General features: G+C 38.3%; 1 protein-coding gene across 11 annotated transcripts in view; it reads left to right on the forward strand.

Annotated features, from left to right (window-relative positions):
* Positions 1-13041, forward strand: part of LOC145514141 (uncharacterized) — a 959076-nt gene that overhangs the window by 498296 nt on the left and 447739 nt on the right. The window contains exon 2 of one of the 11 annotated variants that reach the window (XR_014059867.1): positions 9203-9319. The exons of the other annotated variants lie outside the window; for them this stretch is intronic. The gene's annotated coding sequence lies outside the window, so the exon portion shown is untranslated. The remainder of the gene's footprint in view (positions 1-9202; positions 9320-13041) is intronic. 11 annotated transcript variants of the gene reach the window in all.

The raw sequence follows: 13041 nt of genomic DNA on the forward strand, positions 1-13041 counted from the left end.
AGGTAGACAGTATCACCAGTTTGGATGCTCACAAGAGAATGCATTGTTTGATTTAATATTGAGTTTTAAGTAATATTTTTGAGAGCCTACTCTATGCCAAGTACTCTGTCAGTTACTGAGAACTGATGTGAATAAGTTAACAAAAATAGTTCTGACCTGATTTATACTTTGTGGAGAAAAGTGACAATTTAAAAAAATAAAGCTTTTCATATTCTTTGAGGACAGTGTAAACATAAATTGACAGCAAACTTTGGGGAAATGGAGGAAATCTTACAGTGTAAATGCAGCAGATGTGTAATGTGCCTCCTCACATCCCTTCAGTGAGCTGCATCTTACTTCTAATTCCAGCATCTGCATTTCTTGGCCAGATTTGTTTTTTTCTCTGAAGACATCAAAAGGGCACACAGCCTTCATGGTTAGCAAGCCCAGGAAATAATCCTCAGTCAGTGGCTGGGAGGAGTGTGTGGAGATCAAGGCTTCTTCCCTCCTGGGTGGGTTAATCCTGAGATGTGTATTTTACTGTTTCCAAAGTTTCCGCATATGTTCAATTCTAATCATCCCTTGATAGTGGACCTTTTATTGGCTGCCTTTCCTCCCTTGAATGACTCCCCAGTTTTCCTACAGGGTTTTCTTCTACTTCTCAAATAAGCTTAGTGCACTGAAATTCTGTCACATGTCTGCTTCTGGTGGATATTTGACTATACAAGTGGCTTCAGGAAGAAAATTCTGTGAATAGGACACTAAAATTGGAATGCCTGTGAGACAAATAGAAAAGGAAAAAGAAAAAAACTCTCTTTGAAAATAGTACTTAGGAGAATGGTACCCCTGACACGCTGGAGTATCACATTGGCAAGAGTCTCATATGTGGTGACTTGGGTTGAGCTGTAGGTGGAGAAAGAAGCAGTAGTTTATACGACATCTCCAGCACTTGAGAGAGTTAAGGACTTGGATTGGGCTGGTTGTTGGAAATGAAGGTAATGCACTGAAGGAGAGGAGGACATGCTCAAATTATTAATTAAATAATTAACAATTAATAATTCAGGGCATGGTGTGAAGGCCAAATGGTCTCTGTTATAGCACTTAAGGAGATCCTTATTTTCCGCAAACAAAAAGCAGATTTATAGAAAATCCGGTTTAGGAGCTTATTGTAAAACTAGAAATACCAAGAAAGTCATATTGAAATCCCTGAAGTGGTTCCTCCTACAAACATCCCACTCAAGGCCACAAATCAGAAGAAATAACACATATTAGCTGGATGAATGTCATATTCAAAGTCCTGAACGTTGTCTAAACCCATATTGATTATGAGAGATGACACTGGAATATGACAACCTTATTCAAACAGCAGCCACAATCACATCACTGTGGTAAATAATACATTGTTTGTTTTGGAAAAAATAAGTTAAACAAACATAACTTTTTGAGTACTTTATTACATTGAATAGCGCTCCCCCTCAAAAAAAAGAGATATAACTAAATCATAATCCCTGCTATCTGTGAAAGTAGTCATATGGAATTAGAGTAGACCCTAATGAGAATATCCTTGTAAGTAACAGAAAAGGACACACAGAAACACAGGGAAAAAGCCATGTGAAGGCAAAGGCAGGGATTGGACTTATGTTGCCAGGAGCTAAGAAACCACCAGGAGCTGGAGGAGGTCAGAAAAGATCCTTTGCTAGAGTCTTCAATGGAGAATGGCTCTGCTAACACTTTGATTTTGGGTTTCTGGACTCCAGTTATGTGAGAGAATAAATTTCCATTATTTTAAGCAAATAGAGCAACTTTAAATTTCTAAAATAAAAATGCTGCCTCTGACGTCACTAATTGCAGTTCGTTCTTGTGAATACCCTAAGGAAACAAAATTATCTGTGCAAGGGTAAGTTTGAAGGGCTTGAACAGGAGTGTTCATGATAAAAAGCAGTATTGTGGCACATATCCTAGGGCACAATTGCAATTTAGGAGGAAATTTGTCTTCTATACTTTTCTTGAAAGTTAGAATCCTCAACATTCATATACATTTTGTTGTTGTTGTTGTTTTCTTTTTTTTTAATAAATTTATTTATTTTAGTTGGGGGCTAATTACTTTACAATATTGTAATAGTTTTTGCCATACATTGACATGAATCAGCCATGGGTTTACATGTGTTCCCCTTCCTGGACCCCCCACCCACCTCCCTCCCCATCCCATCCCTCTGGGTCATCCCATTGCCCCGGCCCTGAGCCCTTGTCTCATGCATCGAACATGGAATGGTGTTCTGTTTCACATACGATAATATACATGTTTCAATGCTATTCTCCCATAAAATTGTTCCATGCATCTGTGTCCCTTATTCTGTCTCGCATATAGGGTTATCGTTACCATCTTTCAAATTCCATATATATGCATTAGTATACTGTATTGTTGTTTTTCTTTCTGGCTTACTTCACTCTGTATAATGGGCTCCAGTTTCATCCATCTCAGTAGAACCAATTCAAATGTATTTTTTTAATGGCTGAGTAATATTCCATAGTGTATATGTACCACAGCTTCCTTATCCATTCATCTGCTGATGGACATCTAGGTTGCTTCCATGTCCTGGCTATTGTAAACAGTGCTGCGATGAACATTGGGATACACGCGTCTCTTTCAATTCTGGTTTCCTCGGTGTATATGCCCAGCAGTGGGATTGCTGGGTCATATGGCAGTTCTATTCCCAGTTTTTTAAGGAATCTCCACACTGTTCTCCATAGTGGCTGTACTAGTTTGCATTCCCAGCAACAGTGTAAGAGGGTTCCCTTTTCTCCACACCCTCTCCAGCATTTATTGCTTGTAGACTTTTGGATAGCAGCCATTCTGACTGGTGTGAAATGATACCTCATTGTGGTTTTGATTTGCATTTCTCTAATAATGAGTGATGTTGAGCATCTTTTCATGTGTTTGTTAGCCATCTGTATGTCTTCTTTGGAGAAATGTCTGTTTAGTTCTTTGGCCCATTTTTTGATTGGGTCGTTTATTTTTCTGGAATTCAGCTGCAGGAGTTGCTTGTATATTTTTGAGATTAATTGTTTGTCTGTTGCTTCATTTGCTATTATTTTCTCCCATTCTGAAGGCTGTCTTTTCACCTTGTTTATAGTTTTTTTTTACCTCAATTGTAGTACCTCTGACACAAACTAGTTACCTAGAGTTAAATTAACTCACCTTCTTTGAGCCTTGGTTTTTTCATACACAGAATGAGAGATTTCAAATAGGAAAAACAAAAAAATCTTTTTGTTCTAAAATAATCAATTGTAATCCCCTGACATATTTAAAACATAAATCAATGAAATTTGCCATAAGATTATTAAATTGATTAATAAAAGTACATGTATAGAATTGGTCAGTGTTGTTTAATTATTGCCATAGAGATTCATTAGTTTAGTTGTCTGCATTTTAACTGCCCACATTTAATCTATTTATCTCCTTTTATTTGTGAGGTAGTACAATGATTCAAATACATGGTTTTTGTTAGCAATGGCAAAATCAAATGTTGATTCAACTCATCCTTATTCAGTGGCATGATTGGATTAAGTTCAATACCATTGATTGTTACCTAGTTTACATATTCACTTAAAATATTAGCAACTAATCATCACTATGTAGATTTAATGTTGAGATAATAAATTTGCCTCTAATAATTAAAGTTTTATTTAGGGCCATTAAAATCCTTTTTTTCTTCTTAATGAATTAAACCAGTTTGCATCGATATTTGAATATAAATGTTGACATGTGATAAATAAATTAAGGATACTTTAGATGGTGAGTCAAAGAATGGGACATACACAAATAAACATGAATACATTCAATATTTTATAAATTTGCTGTCCAGTCCTTCTACAAAATTTTTTTCTTCTTCAGATGCATACCTGCTGTTTCTTTTTTTCCTATTTAACTCATAAAATAGCATTTTGTTTCTTTATTGAATATATTAGTTTCTAAATTTATTAAATTTAGAAGATATCAGAGGTTGTTGGGGTCTTCAATATCTATTTTCCCCTTTAATTTAGTAATAGAATTCACAGTTTTTGTTGAGCCCTGATTTCTCAGTTCAATTCAGTTCAGTTCAGTCGCTTAGCTGTGTCCAACTCTTTGCAACCCCATGAATCGCAGCATGCCGGGCCTCCCTGTCCATCAACAACTCCCAGAGTTAACCCAAACTCATGTCCATTGGGAGAAGGCAATGGCACCTCACTCCAGTACTCTTGCCTGGACAATCCCATGGACGGAGGAGCCTGGTAGGCTACAGTCCACGGGGTCGCTAAGAGTCGGACTACTGAGCGACTTCACTTTCACTTTTCCCTTTAATGCACTGGAGAAGGAAACGGCAACCCACTCCAGTGTTCTTGCCTGGAGAATCCCAGGGACGGCGGAGCCTGGTGGGCTGCCGTCTATGGGGTCGCACAGAGTCGGACACGACTGAAGCGACTTAGCAGCATGTCCATTGAGTCAGTGATGCCATACAACCATCTTATCCTCTGTCGTCCCCTTCTCCTTCTGCCCTCAATCTTCCCAAGCACCAGTGTCTTTTCAAATGAGTCAGCTCTTTGCATCAGGTGGCCAAAGTATTGGAGTTTTAGCTTCAACATCAGTCCTTCCAATGAACACCCAGGACTGATCTCCTTTAGGATGGACCGGTTGGGTCTCCTTGGAGTCCAAAGGGCTCTCAAGAGTCTTCTCCAAAACCACAGTTCAAAAACATCATTTCTTCTGCGCTCAGCTTTCTTTATAGTCCAATTCTCATATCCATACATGACTACTGGAAAAACCATAGCCTTGACTAGGCGGACCTTTGTTGACAAAGTAATGTCTCTACTTTTTAATATGCTGTCTAGGTTGGTGATGGACAGGGAGGCCTGGTGTGCTGCAATTCCTGGGGTCGCAAAGAGTTGGACACGACTGAGCGACTGAACTGAACTGAACTAGGTTGTTCACAATTTTCCTTCAAAGGAGCAAGCGTCTTTTAATTTCATGGCTGCAGTCACCATTTGCAGTGATTTTGGAGCCGCCAAAAATAAAGTCTGTCACTGTTTCCATTGTTTCCCCATCTATTTGCCATGACGTGATGGGACCAGATGCCATGATCTTAGTTTTCTGAATGTTGAGTGTTAAGCTAACTTTTTCACTCTCCTTTTTCACTTTCATCAGTAGGTTCTTTAGTTCTGTCTTCACTTTCTGCCATAAGGGTGGTGTCATCTGCATATCTGAGGTTATTGATATTTAGCCCAGCAATTTTGACTCCAGCTTGTGCTTCATCTAGTACAAAATTTCTCATGATGTACTCTTCATGTAACTTAAATAAGTTCAGTTCAGTTGAGTCGCTCAGTCGTGTCCGATTCTCTGTGACCCCATGAATTGCAGCACACCAGGCCTCCCTGTCCATCACCAACTCCCAGAGTCTACCCAAACCCATGTTCATCAAGTCGGTGATGCCATCCAACCATCTCATCCTCTGTCGTCCCCTTCTCCTCCCGCCCCCAATCCTACCCAGCCTTAGGGTCTTTTCCAATGAGTCAACACTTCGCATGAGGTGGCCAAAGTATTGGAGTTTCAGCTTCAACATCAGACCTTCCAATGAACACCCAGGATTGATCTCTTTTAGGATGGATTGATTGGATCTCCTTGCAGTCCAAGGGACTCTCAAGAGTCTTCTCCAACACCACAGTTCAAAAGCATCAATTCTGCGGCGCTCAGCTTTCTTCACGGTCCAACACTCACATCCATACATGACCACTGGGAAAACCATAGCCTTGACTAGACGGACTTTTGTTGGCAAAGTAATGTCTCTGCTTTTAAATATGCTATCTAGGTTGGCCATAACCTTCCTTCCAAGGAGTAAGCGTCTTTTAATTTAATGGCTGCAGTCACCATCAGCAGTGATTCTGGAGCCCCCAAAAATAAAGTCTGACACTGTTTCCCCATCTATTTCCCATGAGGTGATGGGACCAGATGCCATGATCTTAGTTTTCTGAACGTTGAGCTTTAAGCCAACTTTTTCACTCTCCTCCTTCACCTTCATCAAGAGGCTCTTTAGTTCTTCTTCACTCTCTGCCATAAGGGTGGTGTCATCCGCATATCTGAGGTTATTGATATTTCTCCCGGCAGTCTTGATTCCAGCTTGTGTTTCTTCCAGCCCAGCATTTCTCATGATGTACTGTGCATATAAGTTAAATAAGCAGGGTGACAATATACAGCCTTGACATACTACTTCCCAATTTGGAACCAGTCTGTTGATCCATGTATGGTTCTAATTGTTGCTTTTTGACCTGCATACAGATTTCTCAGGTGCAGGTCAGATGGTCTGGTATTCCGATCTCCTGAAGAATTTTCCACAGTTTTTGTGATCCACAAGTTAAAGGCTTTGGCATAGTTAATAAAGCAGAAGTAAATGTCTCTCTCGAACACTCTTGCTTTTTTGATGATCCAATGAATGTTGGCAATTTGATCTCTGGTTCCTCTACCTTTTCTAAATCCAGCTTGAACATCTGGAAGTTTGTGGTTCACATCCTGTTGAAGCCTGGCTTGAAGAATTTTGACCATTATTTTGTTAGTGTGTGAGATGAGTGCAACTGGAATTCCGTCACCTCCCCTAGACTTGTTCGTAATGATGCTTTCTAAGGCCCACTTGACTTCCGATTTCAGGATGTCTGGTTCTAGGTGAGTGATCACACCATCGTGATTATCTGTGTCATGAAGATCTTTTTTGTATAATTCTTCTGTATATTCTTCCCACTTCTTAATATCTTTTGCTTCTGTTAGGTCCATACCATTTCTGTCCTTTATTGAGCCCATCTTTGCATGAAATGTTCTCTTGGTATCTCTAATTTTCTTGAAGAGATCTCTAGTCTTTCCCATTCTGTTGTTTTCCTCTATTTCTTTTCATTTATCACTGAGGAAGGCTTTCTATCTCTTCTTGCTATTCTTTGTAACTCTGCATTCAAATGGGAATATCTTTCCTTTGCTCCTTTGCCTTTACTTCTCTTCTTTTCACAGCTATTTGTAAAGTCTCCTCAGAAAACCATTTTTCATTTTTGCATTTCTTTTTCTTGGAGATGGTCTCGATCACGGCCTCCTGTACAATGTCATGAACCGCTGTCCATAGTTCTTCAGACACTCTGTCTATCAGATCTAATTCCTTGAATCTATTTGTCACTTCTACTGTATAATCATAAGGGATTTGATTTAGGTCATACCTGAATGGTCTAGTGGTTTCCCCTACTTTCTTCAATTTAAGTTTTAATTTGGCAATAAAGAGTTTATGATCTGAGCCACAGTCAGCTCCCAGTATTGTTTTTGCTGACTATATAGAACTTCTCCATCTTTGGCTACAAAGAATATAATCAATCTGATTTCGGTATTGACATTCTGATGATGTCCATGTGTAGAGTCTTCCCTTGTGTTGTTAGAAAATGTTGTTTGCTATGACCTGTGCACTCTCTTGGCAAAACTCAATTAGCCTTTGCCCAGCTTCATTCTGTACTCCAAGGCCAAATTTGCCTTTTACTCCAGATATTTCTTGACTTCCTACTTTAGCATTCCTGTCCCCTGTAACGAAAAGGACATCTCTTTGGGGTGTTAGTTCTTGAAAGTCTTGTAGATCTTCATAGAACCATTCAACTTCAGCATTACTAGTCAGAGTATAGACTTGGATTACTGTGATATTGAACGGTTTGCCTTGGAAATGAACAGAAATCATTCTGTCATTTTTGACATTGCATCCAAATAGTGCATTTTGGACTCTTTTGTTGACAATGATGGCTACTCCATTTCTTCTAAGGGATTCTTGCACACAGTAGTAGATATAATGGTCATCTGAGTTAAATTCACACATTCCAGTTCATATTAATTCACTGATTCCTAAAATTTCGATGTTCACTCTTGACTTCTCCTGTTTGACCACTTGCAATTTGCCTTGATTCATGGACCTAACATTCCAGGTTCCTATGCAATATTGTTCATTACATCATCGGACTTTACATCCATCACCAGTCACATCAACAGCTGGGTCTTGTTTTTGCTTTGGCTCTGTCTCTTCATTCTTTCTGGAGTTATTTCTCCACTGATCTCCAGTAGCATATTGGGCACCTACCAACCTAGGGAGTTCATCGTTCAGTGTCCTATCTTTTTGCCTTTTCATGGTGTTCATGTGGTTCTCAAGGCAAGAATACTGAAGTAGTTTACCCTTCCCTTCCCCAGTGGATCACGTTTTGTCAGAACTCTTCACCATGATCCATCCATCTTGGGTGACCCTACACGGCATGGCTCATAGTTCACTGAGTTAGACAATGCTGTGGTCCATGTGATCAGAATTGTTAGTTTTCTGTGATTGTGGTTTTCATTCTCTCCGCCCTCTGATGGAGAAGAATAAACGGCTTATGGAAGCTTCCTGATTCGAGAAACTGACTGAGGGGGAAACTAGGTCTTGTTCTGATTAGCGGGGCCGTGCTCAGTAAATGTTTAATCCAATTTTCTGTTGATGTGAAGGGTTGTGTTCCCTTCCTATTGTTTGATCTGAGGCCAAACTATGATGGAGGTAATGAAGTTAATGGCAACCTCCAGGACAGAATACTGGAGTGGGTAGCCTTTCCCTTTCTCCAGGGGATCTTCCTAACCCAGGGATCAAACCCAGGTCTTCTGCACTGTAGGCAGATTCTTTACCAACTGAGCTATCAGGGAACTTAACAAAATATAAATGACAAGCAAAAGATACAACCTGACATAGTTACTCTACAATTGTGCATAGCACCTTTTAGTGTCTCAAGATCACCCTTCATTCTTAACTAGTGCATGTCTCAAACTCAGACATGGCATAAATATGCCTTTAAGTGGTAAATATATGATACAGGCAAGAAACAAGTTCAGTACTTTCTCTACTAACTGAAGTCATCAGAAAGATAACAGATGAATATGTCCATTCTTGATCTGTGTCAACCATAAAAATCAAGGAAAATGAATGCAACACATGAGAGAAAACTCTTGTCTACCACTGCTATCCAAAATTATAGAGATGGAAACCAATACAAGAATGCCAACAATAACCAGTATCTCCAAATGTACAGTGAACAGGTAAAATCAAATGAGGAAGTTATTAATTTTGTTTTGCTACTTGTTCAAGACTTGATTTTCATTTTTCCTATTTTAGATCTTCATGTTGCCCATAAATTTCTTCATTAAATTTTCATCTTGCAGGTGATAGTCTTCAAACATTATGAATTAGTTCCATAATAGGAATCTTTGCTTGAGGCTCTGTCTGCATTTCTGAGTCAGAACATTGTTCAGGATTTCTGCCAGGGAGAATTTTTAGAGGTTGGTACAGATTCTAGAGTAAGGATTCTTTCCCAGTCTTTTCCCTTCATCCAAACTCTTCCCTTCAGTTTTTTGTATTTATTTAAACAGTCTTGCTCTTCTGGAATTCAAGCTAAGAAAGAAAAACAAGTAAACATAGAAACTGACCACCAGAGATGATATTGCCTATCATGATTTTCATGAAATACAAAGCAATGCTGAGATCAATTTTAAGGAAGTTTACTAAATCTATTAACTGAACTAAATTTATAAGACACTAACTCTCAGTAGCCTGCTGAAATTGTTGTCTATTTAATTTTTAAACTAATTATTCTAATTGCATTATTTTCTTTATATGTTATGTACCAAATGTTCTCCTTAAAAAAGTGGCTATTAAAAGCAGATAAAATGAATACTGGGATACGTTTCTGTACTTAGTGATGTATTTAGGGCTAACATATTTAAGAAATAAGAATATTGCTTCAGAAGTAGAGTAGGCAAAAATCCAAGCAAGATGTGAATCTCAAACTTCAGAAAATTGGGTTAGGGCCTTAAAAACTATGGAGCAAGCAAACACAGTAATTTAGAAAATATTCTACCCATTTTCCCTTGATTATCTCAATGTTTTAAAGACATTGGCCTGACAGAGAAGGTGCCCATGAAACAATCCTGTTTGCTTATGGATTTAAAAGAGTTGGGAAATTCAGCATTCCTGAGATGTAACTACATTTCTCAGAAAACCTATAAATATTTCTCAGATGATATTAAATATATGAAGTGACTCCAAACTGATGAAAATTGAATGGGAGCTGGAGTTTTTCCCTAATGCCTAATGTTTAGAATTTTAATCTACCAAATTCAGTCACCCCTAATTAGAGGACTTCAGCACTATGCAGACATCTATCACCATGATATGACTCTGGGGAGGCATGTGTGTGTAATTAATCGCCACGCATACCTGCCGTTTCTTCTTTTCCCTTGTGAAGCTTAGAAGGGAGAGAGATGAGTAGAGTTACCATACTGTATAAACAATTCCACATCTTAGCCGTTCAGTTATTTTACTTTCCTAGAAGAACCTTGCTTTAAAAAGTTGCTAATGTTCTTTTTTTTTTCATTCTTTTTAGTCTGTACACTCATGTGCATTTAATTCTTATAGCCCCCAAACTACAGAGCTATTTCACTAGAATAGAGGGCATGGTGGTGGGGGGCCAGGGAGGGGGCAGTTTCCTGATTGTCTTATGAAGAATATGCTGTTTTGTCTCAAAGGACAGACTTCCCCCTTGTGAATCCCCAGTACTTATCCATGAGACACCTGTCTTTTCTTTGGAGATTTCTACCCAAGTACTGAGAGACTCTGACCTTTCTTCACTCATGAGAAATGAAAAGACTGCCAAACATGTGCTGCCTCATAATTGCTTTTACAGATCTTTGCCATAAGCTATGATTAAATACTAGGAGAAAGGTCATGAAAAGATAAAACAAAGAAAATGACTTATTTATGGAAATTAATAAATTTAGAATTCTGTAGCACCTATGATAAACTATACATACAGTGAGACAATAGCATTAATTAACTTTAAATGCAGAAGAACATTTTTCTGCTGGGCTATCGACAGTTTGAGTATGGGTAGCAGCTTTTGCATATTAAATGCTGATATTTGTACTTTGCTGGACAATAATAAGAAAAGGGGTGGGAGTTTTCTTTCAGTATAAAATAATAAAGAACTGGTGGCTCAGTTGGTAAAGAAGCTGCCTGCAATGCAGGAGACCCAGTTTTGATCCCTAGGTCAGGAAGATTCCCTAGAGAAGCTAGTGGCTACCCACTCTAGTATTCTTGCCTGAAGAATCCCATGGACAGAGGCTACAGTCCAAGGGGTCACAAAGAGTTGGCCATGACTGAGTGACTAACACTTTCACTTTTCAAGGACTCATTCCTATAGGTTCCCATGGGAATTGTATTCTTTCAGTTATTCTGCTCACGTGTGTGTCTCATCCAAAATTTCAAATTCAGAAATTTGCCCACCAAGTAAGTCAGAGTAAGCAGAAATAAAATATGTCACTGGGTCCGAGGTTCAAAAACCATTGGAAGTATCAGAGTGGACCATAAATATGGTCAGAGTAAAGAAACTACTGGACTTGAAACAAAATTTGCTTTTGTGGCAGCTCTTCACTGTAGATAAAGCAATGCATCTTAAGGACATGACACTTGATTTTGGGTGCCTTTGATCTGAAGACAAGTCAAGAGGTTCCTTTTAAAGCTCTGAGGGGCGGCTCGTAAATGAGAAAGTTTATATCTGAGAACAGGAACAAAAAGGCCGCTAGTTAAAAAGCCCCAAACTGAATGCAGCAAGAGAAAAATGCAAAGCAGAAATTGTTCAAAGACACAAGTGATTCTAGCAGAAGCAAAGCAATAGAAACTGGAGTTGTCAGAATTTGGTTTCACATAACAAAGACACTTAAATGAGCCTTCCTCCTGCAAAGAAAAGAAAAACACAAAATTTTACAAAAGGCCTTAAAAATCACATCATGATTGGATATTCTACTTCTGCCTGTCTGAAGCTAAGTTAATTCCTGAGTTCCTTAATCAGAAGGAAGCATGTCTATGTTACCAAGACTTTTGACAGTTGAGAGGAAAAGGGAAAAGTCAAGAAGAAAATGCCAGTCATGCAATCTTAGCAAAGTTTATTTTTCCTGGCTCCAGTGCTTTTTAGGGAAGCACATTGTGATGAATCCAAAGTCTTCTCAGACAGAATTTGGGATTACATTTGTAAGAAAAATTTCCCAATGATTTCAAAAGTATATTTTTAAAAACACAATTAATATGAATTCAGGTATATGTAAAATAACTAGCAGGAAGAATAATGATTAAATTTGTGTAAAATGTTAAAATGAAGGCATGAGCTAATATATTGTGATCTAATGTTTAAAGCAATTTCCCACTCAAATTTTAGGAAAGGATTTAGGGAGGACAATGCCAACAATATTTTTATATAAGCATTATAAGATTACCAGTTTTTCCTTTCCTTTTATAGAATCAACCCCCTTCTTTGTAGAAAAATAATCTACTTATGATCCCTGGGTTGGGAAGACCCATGGAGAAGGAAAAGGCTAACCACTCAGGCATTCTGGCCTGGAGAATTACATGGACTGTGTAGTCCATAGGGTCACAAAGAATCGGACATGACTGAGCAACTTTCACTTTCACTTTATGATTTCTAAGTAAAGGCAGCAACAGAAAGAGAAAAGTTAAATAGCAGCAATGTTACCAGCAGTGCAAAGGAAGCATTTTATGAAGTGAGGCAAAGAAAATGTCCAATTGTCTGTACCTTTAAAAACAAAAGCTTTGAAAAGGAGAATAATGCATTATCTTGGTTGAAAGATTTTTTGTAGAGTACTCATATTTTAGGTCATCCTTTCATCCAATAGTGCTGATTCATCAGTTTGAGGAAATGAATAAATTCAATGCCAGGTACAGAGTCACATTCTTTGTGGGAACTCAGTAAACATTAATCAAGGGAGCTGATGAGAATTTACAAAGAGGAAAAGCAGTATTGTCCACCTATTTGTGACATACAATAAAGATTGCATTAGCCCTGACATTTAAAATATGGGCTACATGTGGCTGTCTTTCTTACTTTTGCAACCCTGTTTCAAATGGAAGATGACCCCTTTGGCAGATGAATAATTCTATCTTGAATTTATAATCACATTACCTTGCAAAGTTCCCTTTAAAGAAAAAGAAG

Source organism: Giraffa tippelskirchi, chromosome 7 (genome assembly GCF_054371585.1).
Source record: "Giraffa tippelskirchi isolate mGirTip1 chromosome 7, T2T-mGirTip1v1.2.pri, whole genome shotgun sequence".
Lineage (NCBI taxonomy): Eukaryota > Metazoa > Chordata > Mammalia > Artiodactyla > Giraffidae > Giraffa > Giraffa tippelskirchi.